General features: G+C 57.2%; 1 long non-coding RNA gene across 1 annotated transcript in view; it reads right to left on the bottom strand.

The window, feature by feature from the left end:
- Positions 1 to 1,242: 1,242 nt before the first annotated feature.
- Positions 1,243 to 14,929, bottom strand: part of LOC308186292 — a 120,535-nt gene continuing 106,848 nt past the window's right edge. Inside the window, exon 3 of the long non-coding RNA XR_013944008.1 lies at positions 1,243 to 1,968. This is a non-coding gene — a long non-coding RNA (uncharacterized lncRNA). The remainder of the gene's footprint in view (positions 1,969 to 14,929) is intronic.

The following is a 14,929-nucleotide window of genomic DNA, read 5'->3' as shown; positions in this document are numbered from 1 at the left end:
AAGCCGTACACCCCCACCAAACCCCAATCCTCCCCCTCATAGGATTAATCCTCGCAGCCGCAGGAAAATCCGCCCAATTTGGACTCCACCCATGACTGCCCGCAGCAATAGAAGGCCCCACCCCAGTATCAGCCCTACTGCACTCCAGTACCATAGTAGTAGCCGGAATCTTCCTGCTCATCCGCATGCACCCCCTGCTAGCCACCAACCAGACAGCCCTAACTGCCTGCCTATGCCTAGGTGCTCTATCAACCCTATTCGCTGCCACATGCGCCCTAACCCAAAATGACATCAAAAAAATCATTGCTTTCTCAACATCCAGCCAACTAGGACTAATAATAGTCACTATCGGACTAAACCTCCCACAACTAGCCTTCCTACACATCTCAACCCATGCCTTCTTTAAAGCCATACTATTCCTATGCTCAGGGTCTATCATCCACAACCTAAACGGAGAACAAGATATCCGAAAGATAGGAGGCCTACAGAAAATACTCCCAGTCACTACTTCCTGCCTAACCATCGGAAACCTGGCGCTGATAGGAACCCCATTCCTAGCCGGATTCTACTCAAAAGACCTCATCATCGAAAGCTTAAACACATCATACCTAAATACTTGAGCCCTACTCCTAACCCTTATAGCCACAGCATTCACCGCAACCTACAGCATCCGCATAACCATCCTAGTCCAAGCTGGACAAACCCGAATCCCCCCAATAGTATCAATAAACGAAAACAACCCACTAATCACCGCCCCCCTAACCCGACTCGCCCTAGGCAGCATTACAGCAGGAATAATCATTACCTCTTTCATCACACCAACCAAAACCCCCCCAATAACCATACCCCTTATCACCAAAACCGCTGCCATCCTCATAACAATCCTAGGAATCATCCTAGCCCTAGAACTATCGAACATAACACACACCCTCACTCACCCCAAACCAAACCCCCTCATAAACTTCTCCTCTGCATTAGGGTACTTCAACCCCCTAGTACACCGATTCTTCTCCAAAAACCTACTAGAAAAGGGACAAAACATTGCCCTACACTTGATCGACCTCTCCTGACTCAAAAAAATAGGGCCAGAGGGCCTTGCTGAACTACAAGTAGCCGCAAGCAAAGCCGCAACCTCAATACACACAGGGCTAATTAAGGCCTACCTAGGATCCTTCGCCCTCTCCATCCTGGTAATAATCCTAATAACACACAGACTCACTAATGGCCCCTAACATCCGCAAATCCCATCCCCTACTAAAAATAATCAACAACTCCCTAATCGACCTACCCGCCCCCTCCAACATCTCTGCCTGATGAAACTTCGGCTCCCTTCTAGCCATCTGCTTAGCCACACAAATCCTAACAGGCCTGCTACTAGCCATACACTACACCGCAGACACTTCACTCGCCTTCTCCTCAGTAGCTCACACATGCCGAGACGTCCAGTACGGATGGCTCATCCGCAACCTCCACGCCAACGGTGCTTCGCTCTTCTTTATCTGCATCTACTTACACATCGGACGAGGCCTCTACTACGGCTCCTACCTATACAAAGAAACCTGAAACACAGGAGTAATCCTCCTACTCACCCTAATAGCAACTGCCTTCGTAGGGTATGTCCTACCATGAGGACAAATGTCATTCTGAGGGGCCACCGTAATCACCAACCTATTCTCAGCCATCCCGTACATTGGGCAAACTCTAGTAGAATGAGCCTGAGGAGGATTCTCAGTAGACAATCCAACCTTAACCCGATTCTTCGCCATCCACTTCCTACTGCCCTTCCTAATTGCAGGAATCACCCTAGTCCACCTAACCTTCCTACACGAATCAGGCTCAAATAACCCACTAGGAATCGTATCAGACTGCGACAAAATCCCATTCCACCCATACTTCTCCATTAAAGACAGCTTAGGGCTTACCCTAATAATCACCCCTCTAATAGCACTAGCCCTATTTTCACCGAACCTCCTGGTTCTTGGAATCCTAGTTGGGAGTGGTTGGCCACATGAGAAGTACAGGATTTTTACCTGTGATTTAGTCTTGACAAGGCTATGTAATTGGTTTACTAACGTCTCATAAGAAAGAAGCATGAGCGGTTAATGCAGTTGGCTTGAAACCCATCCCCAGTGGTGCAAGTGCACTCTCTGCACTCACTGCACTGCATCCCCAGTGGTGCCAGTGCAATCTCTGGACTCACTGCACTGCATCCCCAGTGGTGCCAGTGCACTCTCTGGACTCACTGAAGTGCATCCCCATTGGTGCCATTGCACTCTCTGCACTCACTGCACTGCATCCCCAGTGGTGCCAGTGCACTCACTGGACTGACTACACTACATCCCCAGTGGTGCCAGTGCGCTCTCCGGAGTCACAGCACTGCATCCCCAGTGGTGCCAGAGCACTCACTGGACACACTGTACTGCATCACAGGTGGTGCCAGTGCACTCTCTGCACTCACTGCACAGCATCCCCAGTGGTGCCAGTGCATTCACTGGACTCACTGGACTGCATCACCAGTGGTGCCAGTGCACTCTCTGGACTCACTGCAGTGCATCCCCAGTGGTGCCAGTGCACTCTCTGGACTCACTGCAGTGCATCCCCAGTGGTGCCAGTGCAGTCTCTGGACTCACTGCACTGCATCCCCAGTGGTGCCAGAGCACTCTCTGGACTCACTGCACCGCATCCCCAGTGGTGTCAGTGCAATCTCTGGACTCACTGTACTGCATCACCAGTGGTGCCAGTGCACTCTCAAGACTCACTGCAGTGCATCCCCAGTGGTGCCAGTGCACTCTCTGGACTCCCTGCAGTGCATACCCAGTGGCGCCAGTGCACTCTCTGGACTCACTGCACTGCATCCCCAGTGGTGCCAGTGCACTCTCTGGACTCACTGCACTGCATCCCCAGTGGTGCCAGAGCACTCTCTGGACTCACTGCACCGCATCCCCAGTGGTGTCAGTGCAATCTCTGGATTCACTGGACTGCATCACCAGTGGTGCCAGTGCACTCTCTGGACTCACTGAAGTGCATCCCCAGTGGTGCCAGTGCACTCTCTGGACTCACTGCAGTGCATCCCCAGTGGTGCCAGTGCACTCTCTGGACTCACTGCAGTGCATCCCCAGTGGTGCCAGTGCAATCTCTGGACTCCCTGTAGTGCATCCCCAGTGGTGCCAGTGCAATCTCTGGACTCACTGCAGTGCATCCCCAGTGGTGCCAGTGCACTCTCTGGACTCACTGTACTGCATCCCCAGTGGTGCCAGTGCACTCTCAAGACTCACTGCAGTGCATCCCCAGTGGTGCCAGTGCACTCTCTGGACTCCCTGCAGTGCATACCCAGTGGCGCCAGTGCACTCTCTGGACTCACTGCACTGCATCCCCAGTGGCGCCAGTGCACTCTCTGGACTCACTGCACTGCATCCCCAGTGGTGCCAGTGCACTCACTGGACTCACTGTACTGCATCACCAGTGGTGCCAGTGCACTCTCTGGACTCACTGCACTGCATCCCCAGTGGTTCCAGTGCATTCACTGGACTCACTGTACTGCATCTCCAGTGGTGCCAGTGCACTCTCTGGACTCACTGCACTGCATCCCCAGTGGTGCCAGTGCACTCTCTGGACTCACTGCACTGCATCCCCAGTGGTGCCAGTGCACTCTCTGCACTCACTTCTCTGCATTCCCAGTGGTGCCAGTGAAGTCTCTGGACTCACTGCACTGCATCCACAGTGGTGCCAGTGCAATCTCTGGACTCACTGCAGTGCATCCCCAGTGGTGCCAGTGCACTCTCTGGACTCACTGCACTGCATCCCCAGTGGTGCCAGTGCACTCTCTGGACTCACTGCAGTGCATCCCCAGTGGTGCCAGTGCACTCTCTGGACTCACTGCACTGCATCCCCAGTGGTGCAAGTGCACTCTCTCGAGTCACTGCACTACATACCCAGTGGTGCCAGTGCACTCACTGGACTCACTGTACTGCATCATCTGTGGTGCCAGTGCACTCTCTGGACTCACTGCAATGCATCTCCAGTGGTGCCAGTGCACTCTCTGGACTCACTGCACTGCATCCCCAGTGGTGCCAGTGCACTCTCTGGACTCACTGCACTGTATCCCCAGTGGTGCCAGTGCACTCACTGGATTCACTGCAGTGCATCCCCAGTGGTGCCAGTGCACTCTCTGGATTCACTGCACTGCATCCCCAGTGGTGCCAGTGCACTCTGTGGACTCACTGCACTGCATCCCCAGTGGTGACAGTGCACTCTCTGGACTCACTGCAGTGCATCCCCAGTGGTGACAGTGCACTCTCTGGACTCACTGCAGTGCATGCCCAGTGGTGCCAGTGCACTCTCTGGACTCACTGCACTGCATCCCCAGTGGTGCCAGTGCAGTCTCTGGAGTAACTGCACTGCTTCCCCAGTGGTGCCAGTGCACTCTCTGGACTCACTGCACCGCATCCCCAGTGGTGCCAGTGCACTCTCTGGACTCACTACACTGCATCCCCAGTGGTGCCAGTGCACTCTCTGGAGTCACAGCACTGCATCCCCAGTGGTGCCAGTGCACTCTCTGGACTCACTGAAGTGCATCCCCAGTGGTGCCAGTGCACTCTCTGGACTCACTGAAGTTCATTCTCAGTGGTGCCAGTGCACTCTCTGGACTCACTGCAGTGCATCCCCAGTGGTGCCAGTGCACTCTCTGGACTCACTGCACTGCATCCCCAGTGGTGCCAGTGCACTCTCTGCACTCACTTCTCTGCATTCCCAGTGGTGCCAGTGAAGTCTCTGGACTCACTGCACTGCATCCACAGTGGTGCCAGTGCAATCTCTGGACTCACTGCAGTGCATCCCCAGTGGTGCCAGTGCACTCTCTGGACTCACTGCACTGCATCCCCAGTGGTGCCAGTGCACTCTCTGGACTCACTGCAGTGCATCCCCAGTGGTGCCAGTGCACTCTCTGGACTCACTGCACTGCATCCCCAGTGGTGCAAGTGCACTCTCTCGAGTCACTGCACTACATACCCAGTGGTGCCAGTGCACTCACTGGACTCACTGTACTGCATCATCTGTGGTGCCAGTGCACTCTCTGGACTCACTGCACTGCATCCCCAGTGGTGCCAGTGCACTCTCTGGACTCACTGCACTGTATCCCCAGTGGTGCCAGTGCACTCACTGGATTCACTGCAGTGCATCCCCAGTGGTGCCAGTGCACTCTCTGGACTCACTGCACTGCATCCCCAGTGGTGCCAGTGCACTCTGTGGACTCACTGCACTGCATCCCCAGTGGTGACAGTGCACTCTCTGGACTCACTGCAGTGCATCCCCAGTGGTGACAGTGCACTCTCTGGACTCACTGCAGTGCATGCCCAGTGGTGCCAGTGCACTCTCTGGACTCACTGCACTGCATCCCCAGTGGTGCCAGTGCAGTCTCTGGAGTAACTGCACTGCTTCCCCAGTGGTGCCAGTGCACTCTCTGGACTCACTGCACCGCATCCCCAGTGGTGCCAGTGCACTCTCTGGACTCACTACACTGCATCCCCAGTGGTGCCAGTGCACTCTCTGGAGTCACAGCACTGCATCCCCAGTGGTGCCAGTGCACTCTCTGGACTCACTGAAGTGCATCCCCAGTGGTGCCAGTGCACTCTCTGGACTCACTGAAGTTCATTTTCAGTGGTGCCAGTGCACTCTCTGGACTCACTGCAGTGCATCCCCAGTGGTGCCAGTACACTCACTGGACTCACTGCACTGCATCCCCAGTGGTGCCAGTGCACTCTCTGGACTCACTAAACTGCATCACCAGTGGTGCCTCTGCACTCTCTGGACTCACTGCACTGCTTCCCCAGTGGTGCCAGTGCACTCACTAGACTCACTGCAGTGCATCCCCACTGGTGCCAGTGCACTCTCTGGGCTCACTGCAGTGCATCCCCAGTGGTGCCAGTGCACTCTCTGGACTCACTGCACTGCATCCCCAGTGGTGCCTGTGCGCTCTCTGGAGTCACAGCACTGCATCCACAGTGGTGCCAGTGCAATCTCTGGACTCACTGCACTGCATCCCCAGTGGTGCCAGTGCACTCTCTGGACTCACTGAAGTGCATTCTCAGTGGTGCCAGTGCACTCTCTGGACTCACTGCACTGCATCCCCAGTGGTGCCAGTGCACTCTCTGGACTCACTGAACTGCATCCCCAGTGGTGCCAGTGCACTCTCTGGACTCACTGCACTGCATCCCCAGTGCTGCCAGCGCACTCTCTGGACTCACTGCACTGCATCCCTAGTGGTGCCACTGCACTCTCTGGACTCACTGCACTGCTTCCCCAGTGGTGCCAGTGCACTCTCTGGACTCACTGCACTGCATCCCCAGTGGTGCCAGTACACTCTCTGGACTCACTAAACTGCATCCCCACTGGTGCCAGTGCACTCTCTGGACTCACTGCACTGCATCCCCAGTGCTGCCAGTGCACTCTCTGGACTCACTGCACTGCATCCCCAGTGGTTCCAGCGCACTCTCTGGACTCACTGCACTGCATCCCCAGTGGTGCTAGTGCACTCTCTGGACTCACTGCAGTGCATCCCCAGTGGTGCCAGTGCACTCTCTGGACTCACTGAAGTGCATTCTCAGTGGTGCCAGTGCACTCTCTGGACTCACTTCAGTGCATCCCCAGTGGTGCCAGTACACTCTCTGGACTCACTGCAGTGCATCCCCAGTGGTGCCAGTGCACTCTCTGGACTCACTGTACTGCATCCCCAGTGGTGCCAGTGCACTCTCTGGACTCACTGCACTGCATCCCCAGTGGTGCCAGTGCACTCTCTGGACTCACTGCACTGCATCCCCAGTAGTGACAGTTCACTCTCTGGACTCACTGCTGTGCATCCCCAGTGGTGCCAGTGCACTCTCTGGACTCACTGCACTGCATCCCCAGTGGTGCCAGTGCACTCTCTGGACTCACTGCACTGCATCCCCAGTGGTGCCAGTGCACTCACTGGATTCACTGCACTGCATCCCCAGTAGTGCCAGTGCACTCTCTGGACTCACTGCAGTGCATCCCCAGTGGTGCCAGTGCACTCTGTGGACTCACTGTACTGCATCCCCAGTGGTGCCAGTGCACTCTCTGGACTCACTAAACTGCATCCCCAGTGGTGCCAGTGCACTCTCTGGAGTCACTGCACTGCATCCCCAGTGGTGCCAGTGCACTCTCTGGACTCACTGCACTGCATCCCCAGTGGTGCCAGTGCAGTCTCTGGAGTAACTGCAGTGCATCCCCACTGGTGCCAAAGCACTCTCTGGACTCACTGCAGTGCATCCCCAGTGGTGCCACTGCACTCTCTGGACTCACTGCAGTGCATCCCCAGTGGTGCCAGTGCACTCTCTGGACTCATTGAAGTGCATTCTCAGTGGTGCCAGTGCACTCTCTGGACTCACTGCACTGCATCCCCAGTGGTGCCAGTGCGCTCTCTGGAGTCACAGCACTGCATCCCCAGTGGTGCCAGTGCAATCTCTCGACTCACTGCACTGCATCCCCAGTGGTGCCAGTGCACTCTCTGGACTCACTGCACTGCATCCCCGGTGGTGCCAGTGCACTCTCTGGAGTAACTGCACTGCATCCCCCTTGTGCCAAAGCACTCTCTGGACTCCCAGCACCGCATCCCCAGTGGTGCCAGTGCACTCTCTGGACTCACTGCACTGCATCCCCAGTGGTGCCAGTGCACTCTCTGGACTCACTGCAGTGCATCCCCAGTGGTGCCAGTGCACTCTCTGGACTCACTGCACTGCATCCCCAGTGGTGCCAGTGCACTCTCTGGACTCACTGCAGTGCATCCCCAGTGGTGCCACTGCACTCTCTGGACTCACTGCAGTGCATCCCCAGTGGTGCCAGTGCACTCTCTGGACTCACTGCAGTGCATCCCCAGTGGTGCCAGTGCACTCTCTGGACTCACTAAACTGCATCACCAGTGGTGCCACTGCACTCTCTGGACTCACTGCACTGCTTCCCCAGTGGTGCCAGTGCACTCACTGGACTGACTGCAGTGCATCCCCAGTGGTGCCAGTGCACTCTCTGGACTCACTGCACTGCATCCCCAGTGGTGCTAGTGCACTGTGTGGACTCACTGTACTGCATCCCCAGTGGTGCCAGTGCACTCTCTGGACTCACTGAAGTGCATTCTCAGTGGTGCCAGTGCACTCTCTGGACTCACTGCACTGCATCCCCAGTATTGCCAGTGCACTCTCTGGACTCACTGCAGTGCATCCCCAGTGGTGCCAGTGCACTCTCTGGACTCACTGCACTGCTTCCCCAGTGGTGCCAGTGCACTCTTTCGAGTCACTGCAGTGCATCCCCATTGGTGCCACTGCACTCTCTGGACTCACTGCACTGCATCCCCAGTGGTGCCAGTGCACTCTCTGGACTCACTGCAGTGCATCACCAGTGGTGCCAGTGCGCTCTCTGGAGTCACAGCACTGCATCCCCAGTGGTGCCAGTGCAATCTCTGGACTCACTGCACTGCATCCCCAGTGGTGCCAGTGCGCTCTCTGGACTCACTGCAGTGCATTCTCAGTGGTGCCAGTGCACTCTCTGGACTCACTGCACTGCATCCCCAGTGGTGCCAGTGCACTCTCTGGACTCACTGAACTGCATCCCCAGTGGTGCCAGTGCAATCTCTGGACTCACTGCAGTGCATCCCCAGTGGTGCCAGTGCACTCTCTGGACTCACTGCAGTGCATCCACAGTGGTGCCACTGCACTCTCTGGATTCACTGCACTGCATACCCAGTGGTGCCAGTGCACTCTCTGAACTTACTGCACTGCATCCCCAGTGGTGCCAGTGCACTCACTGGACTCACTGCAGTGCATCCCCAGTGGTGCCAGTGCACTCTCTGGACTCACTGCACTGCATCCCCAGTGGTGCCAGTGCACTCTCTGGACTCACTGCACTGCACCCCCAGTGGTTCCAGCGCACTCTCTGGACTCACTGCACTGCATCCCCAGTAGTGCTAGTGCACTCTGTGGACTCACTGCAGTGCATCCCCAGTGGTGCCAGTGCACTCTCTGGACTCACTGCAGTGCATCCCCAGTGGTGCCAGTGCACTCTCTGGACTCACTTCAGTGCATCCCCAGTGGTGCCAGTACACTCTCTGGACTCACTGCAGTGCATCCCCAGTGGTGCCAGTGCACTCTCTGGACTCACTGCAGTGCATCCCCAGTGGAGCCAGTGCACTCTCTGGACTCACTGCAGTGCATCCGCAGTGGTGCCAGTGCACTCTCTGGACTCACTGCACTGCATCCCCAGTGGTGCCAGTGCACTCTCTGGACTCACTGCACTGCATCCCCAGTGGTGCTAGTGCACTGTGTGGACTCACTGTACTGCATCCCCAGTGGTGCCAGTGCAATCTCTGGACTCACTGCAGTGCATCCCCAGTGGTGCCAGTGCACCCTCTGGACTCACTGAAGTGCATTCTCAGTGGTGCCAGTGCACTCTCTAGACTCACTGCACTGCATCCCCAGTATTGCCAGTGCACTCTCTGGACTCACTGCAGTGCATCCCCAGTGGTGCCAGTGCACTCTCTGGACTCACTGCACTGCTTCCCCAGTGGTGCCAGTGCACTCTTTCGAGTCACTGCAGTGCATCCCCAGTGGTGCCAGTGCACTCTCTGGACTCACTGCAGTGCATCCCCAGTGGTGCCAGTGCACTCTCTGGACTCACTGCAGTGCATCTCCAGTGGTGCCAGTGCGCTCTCTGGAGTCACAGCACTGCATCCCCAGTGGTGCCAGTGCAATCTCTGGACTCACTGCACTGCATCCCCAGTGGTGCCAGTGCACTCACTGGATTCACTGCACTGCATCCCCAGTGGTGCCAGTGCACTCTCTGGACTCACTGCACTGCATCCCCAGTGGTGCCAGTGCACTCTGTGGACTCACTGTACTGCATCCCCAGTGGTGACAGTGCACTCTCTGGACTCACTGCAGTACATCCCCAGTGGTGCCAGTGCACTCTCTGGACTCACTGCAGTGCATCCCCACTGGTGCCAGTGCACTCTCTGGAGTCACTGCACTGCATCCCCAGTGGTGCCAGTGCAGTCTCTGGAGTAACTGCAGTGCATCCCCACTGGTGCCAAAGCACTCTCTGGACTCACTGCACTGCATCCCCAGTGGTGCCACTGCACTCTCTGGACTCACTGCAGTGCATCCCCAGTGGTGCCAGTGCACTCTCTGGACTCACTGCAGTGCATCCCCAGTGGTGCCAGTGCACTCTCTGGACTCACTGCACTGCATCCCCAGTGGTGCCAGTACACTCACTGGACTCACTGCACTCATCCCCAGTGGTGCCAGTGCACTCTCTGGACTCACTAAACTGCATCCCCAGTGGTGCCACTGCACTCTCTGGACTCACTGCACTGCTTCCCCAGTGGTGCCAGTGCACTCTCTGGACTCACTGCAGTGCATCCCCACTGGTGCCAGTGCACTCTCTGAGCTCACTGAAGTGCATCCCCAGTGGTGCCAGTGCACTCTCTGGACTCACTGCACTGCATCCCCAGTGGTGCCAGTGCGCTCTCTGGAGTCACAGCACTGCATCCCCAGTGGTGCCAGTGCAATCTCTGGACTCACTGCACTGCATCCCCAGTGGTGCCAGTGCACTCTCTGGACTCACTGCACTGCATCCCCGGTGGTGCCAGTGCAGTCTCTGGAGTAACTGCACTGCATCCCCACTGGTGCCAAAGCACTCTCTGGACTCCCAGTACCGCATCCCAAGTGGTGCCAGTGCACTCTCTGGACTCACTGCACTGCATCCCCAGTGGTGCCAGTGCACTCTCTGGACTCACTGCACTGCATCCCCAGTGGTGCCAGTGCACTCTCTGGACTCACTGCAGTGCATCCCCTGTGGTGCCACTGCACTCTCTGGACTCACTGCAGTGCATCCCCAGTGGTGCCAGTGCACTCTCTGGACTCACTAAACTGCATCCCCAGTGGTGCCAGTACACTCACTGGACTCACTGCACTGCATCCCCAGTGGTGCCAGTGCACTCTCTGGACTCACTAAACTGCATCACCAGTGGTGCCACTGCACTCTCTGGACTCACTGCACTGCTTCCCCAGTGGTGAAGTGCACTCACTGGACTGACTGCAGTGCATCCCCACTGGTGCCAGTGCACTCTCTGGACTCACTGCAGTGCATCCCCAGTGGTGCCAGTGCACTCTCTGGACTCACTGCACTGCATCCCCAGTGGTGCCTGTGCGCTCTCTGGAGTCACAGCACTGCATTCTCAGTGGTGCCAGTGCACTCTCTGGACTCACTGCACTGCATCCCCAGTGGTGCCAGTGCACTCTCTGGACTCACTGAACTGCTTCCCTAGTGGTGCCAGTGCACTCTCTGGACTCACTGCACTGCATCCCCAGTGCTGCCAGTGCACTCTCTGGACTCACTGCACTGCATCCCCAGTGGTGCCACTGCACTCTCTGGACTCACTGCACTGCTTCCCCAGTGGTGCCAGTGCACTCTCTGGACTTACTGCACTGCATCCCCAGTGGTGCCAGTGCACTCACTGGACTCACTGCACTGCATCCCCAGTGGTGCCAGTGCACTCTCTGGAGTCACTGCACTGCATCCCCAGTGGTGCCAGTGCACTCTCTGGACTCACTGCACTGCATCCCCAGTGGTTCCAGCGCACTCTCTGGACTCACTGCACTGCATCCCCAGTAGTGCTAGTGCACTCTGTGGACTCACTGCAGTGCATCCCCAGTGGTGCCAGTGCACTCTCTGGACTCACTGAAGTGCATTCTCAGTGGTGCCAGTGCACTCTCTGGACTCACTGCAGTGCATCCGCAGTGGTGCCATTGCACTCTCTGGACTCACTGCACTGCATCCCCAGTGGTGCCAGTGCACTCTCTGGACTCACTGCACTGCATCCCCAGTGGTGCCAGTGCACTGTGTGGACTCACTGTACTGCATCCCCAGTGGTGCCAGTGCAATCTCTGGACTCACTGCAGTGCATCCCCAGTGGTGCCAGTGCACTCTCTGGACTCACTGAAGTGCATTCTCAGTGGTGCCAGTGCACTCTCTGGACTCACTGCACTGCATCCCCAGTATTGCCAGTGCACCCTCTGGACTCACTGCAGTGCATCCCCAGTGGTGCCAGTGCACTCTCTGGACTCACTGCACTGCTTCCCCAGTGGTGCCAGTGCACTCTTTCGAGTCACTGCAGTGCATCCCCAGTGGTGCCAGTGCACTCTCTGGACTCACTGCAGTGCATCCCCAGTGGTGCCAGTGCACTCTCTGGACTCACTGCACTGCATCCCCAGTGGTGCCAGTGCGCTCTCTGGAGTAACAGCACTGCATCCCCGGTGGTGCCAGTGCAATCTCTGGACTCACTGCACTGCATCCCCAGTGGTGCCAGTGCGCTCTCTGGACACACTGCAGTGCATTCTCAGTGGTGCCAGTGCACTCTCTGGACTCACTGCACTGCATCCCCAGTGGTGCCAGTGCACTCTCTGGACTCACTGAACTGCATCCCCAGTGGTGCCAGTGCAATCTCTGGACTCACTGCAGTGCATCCCCAGTGGTGCCAGTGCACTCTCTGGACTCACTGAAGTGCATTATCAGTGGTGCCAGTGCACTCTCTGGACTCACTGCAGTGCATCCCCAGTAGTGACAGTGCACTCTCTGGACTCACTGCAGTGCATCCCCAGTGGAGCCAGTGCACTCTCTGGACTCACTGCAGTGCATCCCCAGTGGTGCCAGTGCACTCTCTGGACTCACCGCACTGCATCGCCAGTGCACTCTCTGGACTCACTGCAGGGCATCCCCGGTGGAGCCAGTGTACTCTCAGGACTCACTGCACTGCATCCCCAGTGCTGCCAGTGCACTCTCTTGAGTCACTGCACTGCATCCCCTGTGGTGCAAGAGCACTCTCTGGACTCACAGCAGTGCATCACCAGTGGTACCAGTGCACTCTCTGGACTCACTGCACTGCATCCCCAGTGGTGCCAGTGCACTCTCTGGACTCACTGCACTGCATCCCCAGTGGTGCTAGTGCACTGTGTGGACTCACTGTACTGCATCCCCAGTGGTGCCAGTGCAATCTCTGGACTCACTGCAGTGCATCCCCAGTGGTGCCAGTGCACTGTGTGGACTCACTGTACTGCATCCCCAGTGGTGACAGTGCACTCTCTGGACTCACTGCAGTGCACCCCCAGTGGTGCCAGTGCACTCTCTGGACTCACTGCAGTGCATCCCCAGTGGTGCCAGTGCACTCTCTGCACTCACTGCACTGCATCCCCATTGGTGCCAGTGCAGTCTCTGGAGTAACTGCAGTGCATCCCCACTGGTGCCAAAGCACTCTCTGGACTCACTGCAGTGCATCCCCAGTGGTGCCACTGCACTCTCTGGACTCACTGCAGTGCATCTCCAGTGGTGTCAGTGCACTCTCTGGACTCATTGAAGTGCATTCTCAGTGGTGCCAGTGCACTCTCTGGACTCACTGCAGTGCATCCCCAGTGGTGCCAGTACACTCACTGGACTCACTGCACTGCATCCCCAGTGGTGCCAGTGCACTCTCTGGACTCACTGCACTGCATCCCCACTGGTGCCTGTGCGCTCTCTGGAGTCACAGCACTGCATTCTCAGTGGTGCCAGTGCACTCTCTGGACTCACTGCACTGCATCCCCAGTGGTGCCAGTGCACTCTCTGGACTCACTGAACTGCATCCCCAGTGGTGCCAGTGCACTCTCTGGACTCACTGCACTGCATCCCCAGTGCTGCCAGTGCACTCTCTGGACTCACTGCACTGCATCCCCAGTGGTGCCACTGCACTCTCTGGACTCACTGCACTGCTTCCCCAGTGGTGCCAGTGCACTCTCTGAACTTACTGCACTGCATCCCCAGTGGTGCCAGTGCACTCACTGGACTCACTGCAGTGCATCCCCAGTGGTGCCAGTGCACTCTCTGGAGTCACTGCACTGCATCCCCAGTGGTGCCAGTGCACTCTCTGGACTCACTGCACTGCATCCCCAGTGGTTCCAGCGCACTCTCTGGACTCACTGCACTGCATCTCCAGTAGTGCTAGTGCACTCTGTGGACTCACTGCAGTGCATCCCCAGTGGTGCCAGTGCACTCTCTGGACTCACTGAAGTGCATTCTCAGTGGTGCCAGTGCACTCTCTGGACTCACTTCAGTGCATCCCCAGTGGTGCCAGTACACTCTCTGGACTCACTGCAGTGCATCCCCAGTGGTGCCAGTGCACTCTCTGGACTCACTGCAGTGCATCCCCAGTGGTGCCAGTGCACTCTCTGGACTCACTGCAGTGCATCCGCAGTGGTGCCATTGCACTCTCTGGACTCACTGCACTGCATCCCCAGTGGTGCCAGTGCACTCTCTGGACTCACTGCACTGCATCCCCAGTGCTGCCAGTGCACTCTCTTGAGTCACTGCACTGCATCCCCTGTGGTGCAAGAGCACTCTCTGGACTCACAGCAGTGCATCACCAGTGGTGCCAGTGCACTCTCTGGACTCACTGCACTGCATCCCCAGTGGTGCCAGTGCACTCTCTGGACTCGCTGCACTGCATCCCCAGTGGTGCTAGTGCACTGTGTGGACTCACTGTACTGCATCCCCAGTGGTGCCAGTGCAATCTCTGGACTCACTGCAGTGCATCCCCAGTGGTGCCAGTGCACTCTCTGGACTCACTGAAGTGCATTCTCAGTGGTGCCAGTGCACTCTCTGGACTCACTAAACTGCATCCCCAGTATTGCCACTGCACTCTCTGGACTCACTGCAGTGCATCCCCAGTGGTGCCAGTGCACTCTCTGGACTCACTGCACTGCATCTCCAGTAGTGCTAGTGCACTCTGTGGACTCACTGCAGTGCATCCCCAGTGGTGCCAGTGCACTCTCTGGACTCACTGAAGTGCATTCCCAGTGGTGCCAGTGCACTCTCTGGACTCACTTCAGTGCATCCC

Source organism: Anser brachyrhynchus, assembly GCF_964034855.1.
Source record: "Anser brachyrhynchus genome assembly, contig: SCAFFOLD_108, whole genome shotgun sequence".
NCBI lineage: Eukaryota > Metazoa > Chordata > Aves > Anseriformes > Anatidae > Anser > Anser brachyrhynchus.
The sequence above is the reverse complement of the archived record's forward strand: the minus strand, read 5'-3'. Positions and strand labels throughout refer to the sequence as shown.